Source organism: Colletes latitarsis, chromosome 2 (assembly GCF_051014445.1).
Source record: "Colletes latitarsis isolate SP2378_abdomen chromosome 2, iyColLati1, whole genome shotgun sequence".
Lineage (NCBI taxonomy): Eukaryota > Metazoa > Arthropoda > Insecta > Hymenoptera > Colletidae > Colletes > Colletes latitarsis.
Genome location: NC_135135.1, coordinates 925,853 through 942,871, shown reverse-complemented (window position 1 = coordinate 942,871; position 17,019 = coordinate 925,853).

The following is a 17,019-nucleotide window of genomic DNA, read 5'->3' as shown; positions in this document are numbered from 1 at the left end:
AATTAAACCTGGATTCGGTCAGTATTTTAGGCGGTAACACCGGTTAGGTCTGGGTTAGGTCTGGGTTATGCCCGGATCTGGCTCCTGATTTTGCCTTCTTCACACACTTGTTGGCCAGATCCCGGTTTTTTTCAGGTTTGAATCACGTAGTAATATGGTACCACACATTAACAGTCAATTAAACCTAGATTCGGTCAATATTTTAGTGGATAAAACCGGTTAGGTCTGGGCAAGGTCTGGGTTATGCTCGCATCTGGCTCATGATTTTGCCTTCTTCGCATACTTGTTGGCCAGATCCTGGGTTCTTTCGGGTTGGAATCACGTAGTAATGTGGTACCACACTAAAACAGTCAATTAAACCTGGATTCGGTCAGTATTTTAGGCGGTAACACCGGTTAGGTCTGGGTTAGGTCTGGGTTATGCCCGGATCTGGCTCCCGATTTTGCCTTCTTCACACACTTGTTGGCCAGATCCCGGTTTTTTTCGGGTTTGAATCACGTAGTAATATGGTACCACACATTAACAGTCAATTAAACCTGGATTCGGTCAGTATTTTAGGCGGTAACACCGGTTAGGTCTGGGTTAGGTCGGGGTTATGCCCGGATCTGGCTCCTGATTTTGCCTTCTTCACAAACTTGTTGGCCAGATCCCGGGGTTTTTCGGGTTTGGATCACGTAGTAATATGGTACCACACATTAACAGTCAATTAAACCTCGATTCGGTCAGTATTTTAGGTGATAACACCGGTTAGGTCTGGGCTGGGTCTGGGTTATGCCTGCATCTGGCTCATGATTTTGCCTTCTTCGCATACTTGTTGGCCAGATCCTGGGTTTTTTCGGGCATGAATGACGTAGTAATGAGGAACCACACAGTAACAGTCAATCAAACCTGGATTCGTTCAGTATTTTAGCCGGTAACACCGGTTAGGTCTGGGTTAGGTGTGGGTTATGCCCGCATTATGCTCACGATTTTGCGTTCTTCGCATTCTTGTTAGCCAGATCCCGGGTTTTTTCGGGTTTGAATCACGTAGTAATGTGGTACCACACTGAAACAGTCAATTAAACCTGGTTTCGATCCAGATTTTAGAACATAACACCGGCTAGATCTGGGTTAGGTCTGGGTTATGCTCGCATCTGGCTCATGATTTTGCCTTCTTCGCATACTTGTTGGCCAGATCCAGGGTTTTTTCCGGTTTGAATCACGTAGTAATGTGGTACCACACATTAACAGTCAACTAAACCTAGATTCGGTCAATATTTTAGTGGATAAAACCGGTTAGGTCTGGGCAAGGTCTGGGTTATGCTCGCATCTGGCTCATGATTTTGCCTTCTTCGCATACTTGTTGGCCAGATCCTGGGTTCTTCGGGTTGGAATCACGTAGTAATGTGGTACCACACTGAAACAGTCAATTAAACCTGGATTCGGTCAGTATTTTAGGCGGTAACACCGGTTAGGTCTGGGTTAGGTCTGGGTTATGCCCGGATCTGGCTCCTGATTTTGCCTTCTTCACACACTTGTTGGCCAGATCCCGGTTTTTTTCGGGTTTGAATCACGTAGTAATATGGTACCACATATTAACAGTCAATTAAACCTGGATTCGGTCAGTATTTTAGGCGGTAACACCGGTTAGGTCTGGGTTAGGTCGGGGTTATGCCCGGATCTGGCTCCTGATTTTGCCTTCTTCACACACTTGTTGGCCAGATCCCGCTTTTTTTCGGGTTTGAATCACGTAGTAATATGGTACCACACATTAACAGTCAATTAAACCTGGATTCGGTCAGTATTTTAGCCGGTAACACCGGTTAGGTCTGGGTTAGGTCTGGCTTATGCCCGCATCTGTCTCATGATTTTGCCTTCTTCGCATACATGTTGGCCAGATCCTGGGTTTTTTCGGGTTTGAATCACGTAGTAATGTGGTACCACAGTGAGACAGTCAATTAAACCTGGTATCGATCTTCATTTTAGAACATAACACCGGTTAGGTCTGGGTTAGGTCTGGGTTATGCCCGCATCTGGCTCATGATTTTGCCTTCTTCGCATACTTGTTGGCCAGATCCTGGGTTCTCTCGGGTTTGAATCACGTAGTACTGTGGTACCACACATTAACAGTCAATTAAACCTGGATTCGGTCAGTATTTTAGGCGGTAACACCGGTTAGGTCTGGGTTAGGTCTGGGTTATGCCCGCATCTGTCTCATGATTTTGCCTTCTTCGCATACATATTGGCCAGATCCTGGGTTTTTTCGGGTTGGAATCACGTAGTAATGTGGTACCACACTGAAACAGTCAATTAAACCTGGATTCGGTCAGTATTTTAGGCGGTAACACCGGTTAGGTCTGGGTTAGGTCTGGGTTATGCCCGGATCTGGCTCCTGATTTTGCCTTCTTCACACACTTGTTGGCCAGAATCCGGTTTTTTTCGGGTTTGAATCACGTAGTAATATGGTACCACACATTAACAGTCAATTAAACCTGGATTCGGTCAGTATTTTAGGCGGTAACACCGGTTAGGTCTGGGTTAGGTCTGGGTCATGCGCGGATCTGGCTCCTGATTTTGCCTTCTTCACACACTTGTTGGCCAGATCCCGGTTTTTTTCGGGTTTGAATCACGTAGTAATATGGTACCACACATTAACAGTCAATTAAACCTGGATTCGGTCAGTATTTTAGGCGGTAACACTGGTTAGGTCTGGGTTAGGTCTGGGTTATGCCCGCATCTGTCTCATGATTTTGCCTTCTTCGCATACATGTTGGCCAGATCCTGGGTTTTTTCGGGTTTGAATCACGTAGTAATGTGGTACCACAGTGAGACAGTCAATTAAACCTGGTATCGATCTTCATTTTAGAACATAACACCGGTTAGGTCTGGGTTCGGTCTGGGTTATGCCCGCATCTGGCTCATGATTTTGCCATCTTCGCATACTTGTTGGCCCGATCCTGGGGTTTTTCGGGTTTGAATCACGTAGTAATGTGGTACCACACTGAAACAGTCAATTAAACCTGGTTTCGATCCACATTTTAGAACATAACACCGGTTAGAACTGGGTTAGGTCTTGGTTATGCTCGCATCTGGCTCATGATTTTGCCTTCTTCGCATACTTGTTGGCCAGATCCTGGGTTCTCTCGGGTTTGAATCACGTAGTACAGTGGTACCACACATTAACAGTCAATTAAACCTGGATTCGGTCAGTATTTTAGGCGGTAACACCGGTTAGGTCTGGGTTAGGTCTGGGTTATGCCCGCATCTGCCTCATGATTTTACCTTCTTCGCATACATGTTGGCAGGATCCAGGGTTTTTTCGGGTATGAATCACGTAGTAATGTGGCACCACACAGTAACAATCAATTAAACCTGGATTCGGTCAGTATTTTAGGCGGTAACACTGGTTAGGTCTGGGTTAGGTCTGGGTTATGCCCGCATCTGTCTCATGATTTTGCCTTCTTCGCATACATGTTGGCCAGATCCTGGGTTTTTTCGGGTTTGAATCACGTAGTAATGTGGTACCACAGTGAGACAGTCAATTAAGCCTGGTATCGATCTTCATTTTAGAACATAACACCGGTTAGGTCTGTGTTCGGTCTGGGTTATGCCAGCATCTGGATAATGATTTTGCCTTCTTCGCATACTTGTTGGCCCGATCCTGGGGTTTTTCGGGTTTGAATCACGTAGTAATGTGGTACCACACTGAAACAGTCAATTAAACCTGGATTCGGTCAGTATTTTAGGCGGTAACACCGGTTAGGTCTGGGCTAGGTCTGGGTTATGATTTTGCCTTCTTCGCATACTTGTTGGCCAGATCCTGGGTTTTTTCGGGCATGAATGACGTAACAATGAGGAACCACACAGTAACAGTCAATCAAACCTGGATTCGTTCAGTATTTTAGCCGGTAACACCGGTTAGGTCTGGGTTAGGTCTGGGTTATGCCCGCATTATGCTCACGATTTTGCGTTCTTCGCATTCTTGTTAGCCAGATCCCGGGCTTTTTCGGGTTTGAATCACGTAGTAATGTGGTACCACACTGAAACAGTCAATTAAACCTGGTTTCGATCCACATTTTAGAACATTACACCGGCTAGATCTGGGTTAGGTCTGGGTTATGCTCGCATCTGGCTCATGATTTTGCCTTCTTCGCATACTTGCTGGCCAGATCCAGGGTTTTTTCCGGTTTGAATCACGTAGTAATGTGGTACCACACATGAACAGTCAACTAAACCTAGATTCGATCAATATTTTAGTGGATAAAACCGGTTAGGTCTGGGCAAGGTCTGGGTTATGCTCGCATCTGGCTCATGATTTTGCCTTCTTCGCATACTTGTTGGCCAGATCCTGGGTTCTTCCGGGTTGGAATCACGTAGTAATGTGGTACCACACTAAAACAGTCAATTAAACCTGGATTCGGTCAGTATTTTAGGCGGTAACACCGGTTAGGTCTGGGTTAGGTCTGGGTTATGCCCGGATCTGGCTCCTGATTTTGCCTTCTTCACACACTTGTTGGCCAGATCCCGGTTTTTTTCGGGTTTGAATCACGTAGTAATATGGTACCACACATTAACAGTCAATTAAACCTGGATTCGGTCAGTATATTAGGCGGTAACACCGGTTAGGTCTGGGTTAGGTCTGGGTTATGCCCGGATCTGGCTCCTGATTTTGCCTTCTTCACACACTTGTTGGCCAGATGCCGCTTTTTTTCGGGTTTGAATCACGTAGTAATATGGTACCACACATTAACAGTCAATTAAACCTGGATTCGGTCAGTATTTTACGCGGTAACACCGGTTAGGTCTGGGTTAGGTCTGGGTTATGCCCGCATCTGTCTCATGATTTTGCCTTCTTCGCATACATGTTGGCCAGATCCTGGGTTTTTTCGGGTTTGAATCACGTAGTAATGTGGTACCACAGTGAGACAGTCAATTAAATCTGGTATCGATCTTCATTTTAGAACATAACACCGGTTAGGTCTGGGTTCGGTCTGGGTTATGCCAGCATCTGGCTCATGATTTTGCCTTCTTCGCATACTTGTTGGCCCAATCCTGGGGTTTTTCGGGTTTGAATCACGTAGTAATGTGGTACCACACTGAAACAGTCAATTAAACCTGGATTCGGTCAGTATTTTAGGCGGTAACACCGGTTAGGTCTGGGTTAGGTCTGGGGTTATGCCCGGATCTGGCTCCTGATTTTGCCTTCTTCACACACTTGTTGGCCAGATCCCGGTTTTTTTCGGGTTTGAATCACGTAGTAATATGGTACCACACATTATCAGTCAATTAAACCTGGATTCGGTCAGTATTTTAGGCGGTAACACCGGTTAGGTCTGGGTTAGGTCTGGGTTATGCCCGCATCTGCCTCATGATTTTGCCTTCTTCGCATACATGTTGGCCAGATCCTGGATTTTTTCGGGTATGAATCACGTAGTAATGTGGTACCACACAGTAGCAGTCAATTAATCCTGGATTCGTTCAGTATTTTTGAAGGTAACACCGGTTAGATCAGGGTTACGTATGGTTTATGCCCGCATCAGCTCATGATTTTGCCTTCTTCGCATACTTGTTGGCCAGATCCTGGGTATTTTCGGGTTTGAATGACGTAGTAATGTGGTACCACACAGTAACAGTCAATTAAACCTTGATTCGGTCAGTATTTTAGCCGGTAACACCGGTTAGGTCTGGGTTAGGTCTGGGTTATGCCCGCATTATGCTCACGATTTTGCCTTCTTCGCATTCTTGTTAGCCAGGCCCCGGGTTTTTCGGGTTTGAATCACGTAGTAATGTGGTACCACACTGAAACAGTCAATTAAACCTGGTTTCGATCCACATTTTAGAACATAACACCGGTTAGAACTGGGTTAGGTCTGGGTTATGCTCGCATCTGGCTCATGATTTTGCCTTCTTCGCATACTTGTTGGCCAGATCCTGGGTTCTCTCGGGTTTGAATCACGTAGTACTGTGGTACCACACATTAACAGTCAATTAAACCTGGATTCGTTTAGTATTTTAGACGGTAACACCGGTTAGGTCTGGGTTAGGTCTGGTTTATGCCCGCATCTGCTCCTGATTTTGCCTTCTTCACAAACTTGTTGGCCAGATCCCGGGTTTTTTCTGGTTTGAATCACGTAGTAATATGGTACCACACATTAGCAGTCAATTAAACCTGGATTCGCTCAGTACTTTAGGCGGTAACACCGGTTAGGTCTGGGTTAGGTCTGGGTTATGCCCGCATCTGGCTCATGATTTTGTCTTCTTCGCATACATGTTGGCCAGATCCTGGGTTATTTCGGGTTTGAATCACGTAGTAATGTGGTACCACACATTAACAGTCAATTAAACCTGGATTCGGTCAATATTTTAGTCGGTAACACCAGTTAGGTCTGGGTTAGGTCCGGGTTATGCCCGCATCTGGATCATGATTTTGCCTTCTTCGCATACATGTTGGCCAGATCCTGGATTTTTTCGGGTATGAATCACGTAGTAATGTGGTACCACACAGTAGCAGTCAATTAATCCTGGATTCGTTCAGTATTTTTGAAGGTAACACCGGTTAGGTCTGGGTTACGTATGGTTTATGCCCGCATCAGCTCATGATTTTGCCTTCTTCGCATACTTGTTGGCTAGATCCTGGGTATTTTCGGGTTTGAATGACGTAGTAATGTGGTGCCACACAGTAACAGTCAATTAAACCTTGATTCGGTCAGTATTTTAGCCGGTAACACCGGTTAGGTCTGGGTTAGGTCTGGGTTATGCCCGCATTATGCTCACGATTTTGCCTTCTTCGCATTCTTGTTAGCCAGACCCCGGGTTTTTCGGGTTTGAATCACGTAGTAATGTGGTACCACACTGAAACAGTCAATTAAACCAGGTTTCGATCCACATTTTAGAACATAACACCGGTTAGAACTGGGTTAGGTCTGGGTTATGCTCGCATCTGGCTCATGATTTTGCCTTCTTCGCATACTTGTTGGCCAGATCCTGGGTTTTCTCGGGTTTGAATCACGTAGTACTGTGGTACCACACATTAACAGTCAATTAAACCTGGATTCGGTCAGTATTTTAGGTGATAACACCGGTTAGTTCTGGGTTAGGTCTGGGTTATGCCCGCATCTGGCTCATGATTTTGCCTTCTTCACAAACTTGTTGGCCAGATCCCGGGTTTTTTCGGGTTTGGATCACGTAGTAATATGGTACCACACATTAACAGTCAATTAAACCTCGATTCGGTCAGTATTTTAGGTGATAACACCGGTTAGGTCTGGGCTAGGTCTGGGTTATGCCCGCATCTGGCTCATGATTTTGCCTTCTTCGCATACTTGTTGGCCAGATCCTGGGGTTTTTCGGGTTTGAATCACGTAGTAATGTGGTACCACACTGAAACAGTCAATTAAACCTGGATTCGGTCAGTATTTTAGGCGGTAACACCGGTTAGGTCTGGGTTAGGTCTGGGTTATGCCCGGATCTGGCTCCTGATTTTGCCTTCTTCACACACTTGTTGGCCAGATCCCGGTTTTTTTCAGGTTTGAATCACGTAGTAATATGGTACCACACATTAACAGTCAATTAAACCTAGATTCGGTCAATATCTTAGTGGATAAAACCGGTTAGGTCTGGGCAAGGTCTGGGTTATGCTCGCATCTGGCTCATGATTTTGCCTTCTTCGCATACTTGTTGGCCAGATCCTGGGTTCTTTCGGGTTGGAATCACGTAGTAATGTGGTACCACACTGAAACAGTCAATTAAACCTGGATTCGGTCAGTATTTTAGGCGGTAACACCGGTTAGGTCTGGGTTAGGTCTGGGTTATGCCCGGATCTGGCTCCCGATTTTGCCTTCTTCACACACTTGTTGGCCAGATCCCGGTTTTTTTCGGGTTTGAATCACGTAGTAATATGGTACCACACATTAACAGTCAATTAAACCTGGATTCGGTCAGTATTTTAGGCGGTAACACCGGTTAGGTCTGGGTTAGGTCGGGGTTATGCCCGGATCTGGCTCCTGATTTTGCCTTCTTCACAATCTTGTTGGCCAGATCCCGGGTTTTTTCGGGTTTGGATCACGTAGTAATATGGTACCACACATTAACAGTCAATTAAACCTCGATTCGGTCAGTATTTTAGGTGATAACACCGGTTAGGTCTGGGCTAGGTCTGGGTTATGCCTGCATCTGGCTCATGATTTTGCCTTCTTCGCATACTTGTTGGCCAGATCCTGGGTTTTTTCGGGCATGAATGACGTAGTAATGAGGAAGCACACAGTAACAGTCAATCAAACCTGGATTCGTTCAGTATTTTAGCCGGTAACACCGGTTAGGTCTGGGTTAGGTCTGGGTTATGCCCGCATTATGCTCACGATTTTGCGTTCTTCGCACTCTTGTTAGCCAGATCCCGGGTTTTTTCGGGTTTGAATCACGTAGTAATGTGGTACCACACTGAAACAGTCAATTAAACCTGGTTTCGATCCAGATTTTAGAACATAACACCGGCTAGATCTGGGTTAGGTCTGGGTTATGCTCGCATCTGGCTCATGATTTTGCCTTCTTCGCATACTTGTTGGCCAGATCCAGGGTTTTTTCCGGTTTGAATCACGTAGTAATGTGGTACCACACATTGACAGTCAACTAAACCTAGATTCGGTCAATATTTTAGTGGATAAAACCGGTTAGGTCTGGGCAAGGTCTGGGTTATGCTCGCATCTGGCTCATGATTTTGCCTTTTTCGCATACTTGTTGGCCAGATCCTGGGTTCTTTCGGGTTGGAATCACGTAGTAATGTGGTACCACACTGAAACAGTCAATTAAACCTGGATTCGGTCAGTATTTTAGGCGGTAACACCGGTTAGGTCTGGGTTAGGTCTGGGTTATGCCCGGATCTGGCTCCTGATTTTGCCTTCTTCACACACTTGTTGGCCAGATCCCGGTTTTTTCGCGTTTGAATCACGTAGTAATATGGTACCACATATTAACAGTCAATTAAACCTGGATTCGGTCAGTATTTTAGGCGGTAACACCGGTTAGGTCTGGGTTAGGTCGGGGTTATGCCCGGATCTGGCTCCTGATTTTGCCTTCTTCACACACTTGTTGGCCAGATCCCGCTTTTTTTCGGGTTTGAATCACGTAGTAATATGGTACCACACATTAACAGTCAATTAAACCTGGATTCGGTCAGTATTTTAGCCGGTAACACCGGTTAGGTCTGGGTTAGGTCTGGGTTATGCCCGCATCTGTCTCATGATTTTGCCTTCTTCGCATACATGTTGGCCAGATCCTGGGTTTTTTCGGGTTTGAATCACGTAGTAATGTGGTACCACAGTGAGACAGTCAATTAAACCTGGTATCGATCTTCATTTTAGAACATAACACCGGTTAGGTCTGGGTTAGGTCTGGGTTATGCCCGCATCTGGCTCATGATTTTGCCTTCTTCGCATACTTGTTGGCCAGATCCTGGGTTCTCTCGGGTTTGAATCACGTAGTACAGTGGTACCACACATTAACAGTCAATTAAACCTGGATTCGGTCAGTATTTTAGGCGGTAACACCGGTTAGGTCTGGGTTAGGTCTGGGTTATGCCCGCATCTGTCTCATGATTTTGCCTTCTTCGCATACATATTGGCCAGATCCTGGGTTTTTTCGGGTTTGAATCACGTAGTAATGTGGTACCACACTGAAACAGTCAATTAAACCTGGATTCGGTCAGTATTTTAGGCGGTAACACCGGTTAGGTCTGGGTTAGGTCTGGGTTATGCCCGGATCTGGCTCCTGATTTTGCCTTCTTCACACACTTGTTGGCCAGATCCCGGTTTTTTTCGGGTTTGAATCACGTAGTAATATGGTACCACACATTAACAGTCAATTAAACCTGGATTCGGTCAGTATTTTAGGCGGTAACACCGGTTAGGTCTGGGTTAGGTCTGGGTTATGCGCGGATCTGGCTCCTGATTTTGCCTTCTTCACACACTTGTTGGCCAGATCCCGGTTTTTTTCGGGTTTGAATCACGTAGTAATATGGTACCACACATTAACAGTCAATTAAACCTGGATTCGGTCAGTATTTTAGGCGGTAACACTGGTTAGGTCTGGGTTAGGTCTGGGTTATGCCCGCATCTGTCTCATGATTTTGTCTTCTTCGCATACATGTTGGCCAGATCCTGGGTTTTTTCGGGTTTGAATCACGTAGTAATGTGGTACCACAGTGAGACAGTCAATTAAACCTGGTATCGATCTTCATTTTAGAACATAACACCGGTTAGGTCTGGGTTCGGTACGGGTTATGCCCGCATCTGGCTCATGATTTTGCCATCTTCGCATACTTGTTGGCCCGATCCTGGGGTTTTTCGGGTTTGAATCACGTAGTAATGTGGTACCACACTGAAACAGTCAATTAAACCTGGTTTCGATCCACATTTTAGAACATAACACCGGTTAGAACTGGGTTAGGTCTTGGTTATGCTCGCATCTGGCTCATGATTTTGCCTTCTTCGCATACTTGTTGGCCAGATCCTGGGTTCTCTCGGGTTTGAATCACGTAGTACAGTGGTACCACACTGAAGCAGTCAATTAAACCTGGTTTCGATCAATATTTTAGAGGATAACACCGGTTAGAACTGGGTTAGGTCTTGGTTATGCTCGCATCTGGCTCATGATTTTGCCTTCTTCGCATACTTGTTGGCCCGATCCTGGGGTTTTTCGGGTTTGAATCACGTAGTAATGTGGTACCACACTGAAACAGTCAATTAAACCTGGTTTCGATCCAGATTTTAGAACATAACACCGGCTAGATCTGGGTTAGGTCTGGGTTATGCTCGCATCTGGCTCATGATTTTGCCTTCTTCGCATACTTGTTGGCCAGATCCAGGGTTTTTTCCGGTTTGAATCACGTAGTAATGTGGTACCACACATTAACAGTCAACTAAACCTAGATTCGGTCAATATTTTAGTGGATAAAACCGGTTAGGTCTGGGCAAGGTCTGGGTTATGCTCGCATCTGGCTCATGATTTTGCCTTCTTCGCATACTTGTTGGCCAGATCCTGGGTTCTTTCGGGTTGGAATCACGTAGTAATGTGGTACCACACTGAAACAGTCAATTAAACCTGGATTCGGTCAGTATTTTAGGCGGTAACACCGGTTAGGTCTGGGTTAGGTCTGGGTTATGCCCGGATCTGGCTCCTGATTTTGCCTTCTTCACACACTTGTTGGCCAGATCCCGGTTTTTTTCGCGTTTGAATCACGTAGTAATATGGTACCACATATTAACAGTCAATTAAACCTGGATTCGGTCAGTATTTTAGGCGGTAACACCGGTTAGGTCTGGGTTAGGTCGGGGTTATGCCCGGATCTGGCTCCTGATTTTGCCTTCTTCACACACTTGTTGGCCAGATCCCGCTTTTTTTCGGGTTTGAATCACGTAGTAATATGGTACCACACATTAACAGTCAATTAAACCTGGATTCGGTCAGTATTTTAGGCGGTAACACCGGTTAGGTCTGGGTTAGGTCTGGGTTATGCCCGCATCTGTCTCATGATTTTGCCTTCTTCGCATACATATTGGCCAGATCCTGGGTTTTTTCGGGTTTGAATCACGTAGTAATGTGGTACCACACTGAAACAGTCAATTAAACCTGGATTCGGTCAGTATTTTAGGCGGTAACACCGGTTAGGTCTGGGTTAGGTCTGGGTTATGCCCGGATCTAGCTCCTGATTTTGCCTTCTTCACACACTTGTTGGCCAGATCCCGGTTTTTTTCGGGTTTGAATCACGTAGTAATATGGTACCACACATTAACAGTCAATTAAACCTGGATTCGGTCAGTATTTTAGGCGGTAACACCGGTTAGGTCTGGGTTAGGTCTGGGTTATGCGCGGATCTGGCTCCTGATTTTGCCTTCTTCACACACTTGTTGGCCAGATCCCGGTTTTTTTCGGGTTTGAATCACGTAGTAATATGGTACCACACATTAACAGTCAATTAAACCTGGATTCGGTCAGTATTTTAGGCGGTAACACTGGTTAGGTCTGGGTTAGGTCTGGGTTATGCCCCCATCTGTCTCATGATTTTGCCTTCTTCGCATACATGTTGGCCAGATCCTGGGTTTTTTCGGGTTTGAATCACATAGTAATGTGGTACCACAGTGAGACAGTCAATTAAACCTGGTATCGATCTTCATTTTAGAACATAACACCGGTTAGGTCTGGGTTCGGTCTGGGTTATGCCCGCATCTGGCTCATGATTTTGCCTTCTTCGCATACTTGTTGGCCCGATCCTGGGGTTTTTCGGGTTTGAATCACGTAGTAATGTGGTACCACACTGAAACAGTCAATTAAACCTGGTTTCGATCCACATTTTAGAACATTACACCGGCTAGATCTGGGTTAGGTCTGGGTTATGCTCGCATCTGGCTCATGATTTTGCCTTCTTCGCATACTTGTTGGCCAGATCCAGGGTTTTTTCCGGTTTGAATCACGTAGTAATGTGGTACCACACATGAACAGTCAACTAAACCTAGATTCGATCAATATTTTAGTGGATAAAACCGGTTAGGTCTGGGCAAGGTCTGGGTTATGCTCGCATCAGGCTCATGATTTTGCCTTCTTCGCATACTTGTTGGCCAGATCCTGGGTTCTTCCGGGTTGGAATCACGTAGTAATGTGGTACCACACTGAAACAGTCAATTAAACCTGGATTCGGTCAGAATTTTAGGCGGTAACACCGGTTAGGTCTGGGTTAGGTCTGGGTTATGCCCGGATCTGGCTCCTGATTTTGCCTTCTTCACACACTTGTTGGCCAGATCCCGGTTTTTTTCGGGTTTGAATCAGGTAGTAATATGGTACCACACATTAACAGTCAATTAAACCTTGATTCGGTCAGTATTTTAGCCGGTAACACCGGTTAGGTCTGGGTTAGGTCTGGGTTATGCCCGCATTATGCTCACGATTCTACCTTCTTCGCATTCTTGTTAGCCAGACCCCGGGTTTTTTCGGGTTTGAATCACGTAGTAATATGGTACCACACATTAGCAGTCAATTAAACCTGGATTCGGTCAGTATTTTAGGCGGTAACCCCGGTTAGGTCTGGGTTAGGTCTGGGTTATGCCCGCATCTGGATCATGATTTTGCCTTCTTCGCATACATGTTGGCCAGATCCCGGATTTTCTCGGGTATGAATCACGTAGTAATGTGGTACCACACAGTAGCAGTCAATTAATCCTGGATTCGTTCACTATTTTTGAAGGTAACACCTGTTAGGTCTGGGTTACGTATGGTTTATGCCCGCATTATGCTCACGATTTTGCCTTCTACGCATTCTTGTTAGCCAGACCCCGGGTTTTTCGGGTTTTAATCACGTAGTAATGTGGTACCACACTGAAGCAGTCAATTAAACCTGGTTTCGATCCACATTTTAGAACATAACACCGGTTAGGTCTGGGTTAGGTCTGGGTTATGCCCGGATCTGGCTCCCGATTTTGCCTTCTTCACACACTTGTTGGCCAGATCCTGGGTTCTCTCGGGTTTGAATCACGTAGTACTGTGGTACCACACATTAACAGTCAACTAAACCTGGATTCGGTCAGTATTTTAGGCGGTAACACCGGTTAGGTCTGGGTTAAGTCTGGGTTATGCCCGCATCTGCCTCATGATTTTGCCTTCTTCGCATACATGTTGGCCAGATCAAGGGTTTTTTCGGGTATGAATCACGTAGTAATGTGGTACCACACAGTAACAATCAATTAAACCTGGATTCGTTTAGTATTTTAGACGGTAACACCGGTTAGGTCTGGGTTAGGTCTGGGTTATGGCCGCATCTGCTCCTGATTTTGCCTTCTTCACAAACTTGTTGGCCAGATCCCGGGTTTTTTCGGGTTTGAATCACGTAGTAATATGGTACCACACATTAGCAGTCAATTAAACCTGGATTCGGTCAGTATTTTAGGCGGTAACACCGGTTAGGTCTGGGTTAGGTCTGGGTTATGCCCGCATCTGGATCATGATTTTGCCTTCTTCGCATACATGTTGGCCAGATCCTGGATATTTTCGGGTATGAATCACGTAGTAATGTGGTACCACACAGTAGCAGTCAATTAATCCTGGATTCGTTCACTATTTTTGAAGGTAACACCGGTTAGGTCTGGGTTACGTATGGTTTATGCCCGCATTATGCTCACGATTTTGCCTTCTTCGCATTCTTGTTAGCCAGACCCCGGGATTTTCGGGTTTGAATCACGTAGTAATGTGGTACCACACTGAAACAGTCAATTAAACCTGGTTTCGATCCACATTTTAGAACATAACACCGGTAAGAACTGGGTTAGGTCTGGGTTATGCTCGCATCTGGCTCATGATTTTGCCTTCTTCGCATACTTGTTGGCCAGATCCTGGGTTCTCTCGGGTTTGAATCACGTAGTACTGTGGAACCACACATTAACAGTCAACTAAACCTGGATTCGGTCAGTAGTTTAGGCGGGAACACCGGTTAGGTCTGGGTTTGGTCTGGGTTATGCCCGCATCTGCCTCATGATTTTGCCTTCTTCGCATACATGTTGGCCAGATCCAGGGTTTTTTCGGGTATGAATCACGTAGTAATGTGGTACCACACAGTAACAATCAATTAAACCTGGATTCGTTTAGTATTTTAGACGGTAACACCGGTTAGGTCTGGGTTAGGTCTGGGTTATGCCCGCATCTGCTCCTGATTTTGCCTTCTTCGCATACATGTTGGCCAGATCCTGGGTTATTTCGGGTTTGAATCACGTAGTAATGTGGTACCACACATTAACAGTCAATTAAACCTGGATTCGGTCAATATTTTAGTCGGTAACACCAGTTAGGTCTGGGTTAGGTCCGGGTTATGCCCGCATCTGGATCATGATTTTGCCTTCTTCGCATACATGTTGGCCAGATCCTGGATTTTTTCGGGTATGAATCACGTAGTAATGTGGTACCACACAGTAGCAGTCAATTAATCCTGGATTCGTTCAGTATTTTTGAAGGTAACACCGGTTAAGTCTGGGTTACGTATGGTTTATGCCCGCATCAGCTCATGATTTTGCCTTCTTCGCATACTTGTTGGCCAGATCCTGGGTATTTTCGGGTTTGAATGACGTAGTAATATGGTACCACACATTAACAGTCAATTAAACCTGGATTCGGTCAGTATTTTAGGCGGTAACACCGGTTAGGTCTGGGTTAGGTCTGGGTTATGCCCGCATCTGCCTCATTATTTTGCCTTCTTCGCATACATGTTGGCCAGATCCTGGGTATTTTCGGGTTTGAATGACGTAGTAATATGGTACCACACATTAACAGTCAATTAAACCTGGATTCGGTCAGTATTTTAGGCGGTAACACCGGTTAGGTCTGGGTTAGGTCTGGGTTATGCCCGCATCTATCTCATGATTTTGCCTTCTTCGCATACATGTTGGCCAGATCCAGGGTTTTTTCGGGTATGAATCACGTAGTAATGTGGTACCACACAGTAACAATCAATTAAACCTGGATTCGTTTAGTATTTTAGACGGTAACACCGGTTAGGTCTGGGTTAGGTCTGGGTTATGCCCGCATCTGCTCCTGATTTTGCCTTCTTCACAAACTTGTTGGCCAGATCCCGGGTTTTTTCGGGTTTGAATCACGTAGTAATATGGTACCACACATTAGCAGTCAATTAAACCTGGATTCGGTCAGTATTTTAGGCGGTAACACCGGTTAGGTCTGGGTTAGGTCTGGGTTATGCCCGCATCTGGATCATGATTTTGCCTTCTACGCATACATGTTGGCCAGATCCTGGATATTTTCGGGTATGAATCACGTAGTAATGTGGTACCACACAGTAGCAGTCAATTAATCCTGGATTCGTTCAGTATTTTTGAAGGTAACACCGGTTAGGTCTGGGTTACGTATGGTTTATGCCCGCATCAGCTCATGAATTTGCCTTCTTCGCATACTTGTTGGCCAGATCCTGGGTATTTTCGGGTTTGAATGACGTAGTAATATGGTACCACACATTAACAGTCAATTCAACCTGGATTCGGTCAGTATTTTAGGCGGTAACACCGGTTAGGTCTGGGTTAGGTCTGGGTTATGCCCGCATCTGCCTCATGATTTTGCCTTCTTCGCATACATGTTGGCCAGATCCTGGGTATTTTCGGGTTTGAATGACGTAGTAATATGGTACCACACATTAACAGTCAATTCAACCTGGATTCGGTCAGTATTTTAGGCGGTAACACCGGTTAGGTCTGGGTTAGGTCTGGGTTATGCCCGCATCTGCCTCATGATTTTGCCTTCTTCGCATACATGTTGGCCAGATCCTGGGTATTTTCGGGTTTGAAGGACGTAGTAATATGGTACCACACATTAACAGTCAATTCAACCTGGATTCGGTCAGTATTTTAGGCGGTAACACCGGTTAGGTCTGGGTTACGTATGGTTTATGCCCGCATCAGCTCACGATTTTGCGTTCTTCGCATTCTTGTTAGCCAGATCCCGGGTTTTTTCGGGTTTGAATCACGTAGTAATGTGGTACCACACTGAAACAGTCAATTAAACCTGGTTTCGATCCACATTTTAGAACATTACACCGGCTAGTTCTGGGTTAGGTCTGGGTTATGCTCGCATCTGGCTCATGATTTTGCCTTCTTCGCATACTTGTTGGCCAGATCCAGGGTTTTTTCCGGTTTGAATCACGTAGTAATGTGGTACCACACATTAACAGTCAACTAAACCTAGATTCGATCAATATTTTAGTGGATAAAACCGGTTAGGTCTGGGCAAGGTCTGGGTTATGCTCGCATCTGGCTCATGATTTTGCCTTCTTCGCATACTTGTTGGCCAGATCCTGGGTTCTTCCGGGTTGGAATCACGTAGTAATGTGGTACCACACTGAAACAGTCAATTAAACCTGGATTCGGTCAGTATTTTAGGCGGTAACACCGGTTAGGTCTGGGTTAGGTCTGGGTTATGCCCGGATCTGGCTCCTGATTTTGCCTTCTTCACACACTTGTTGGCCAGATCCCGGTTTTTTTCGGGTTTGAATCACGTAGTAAT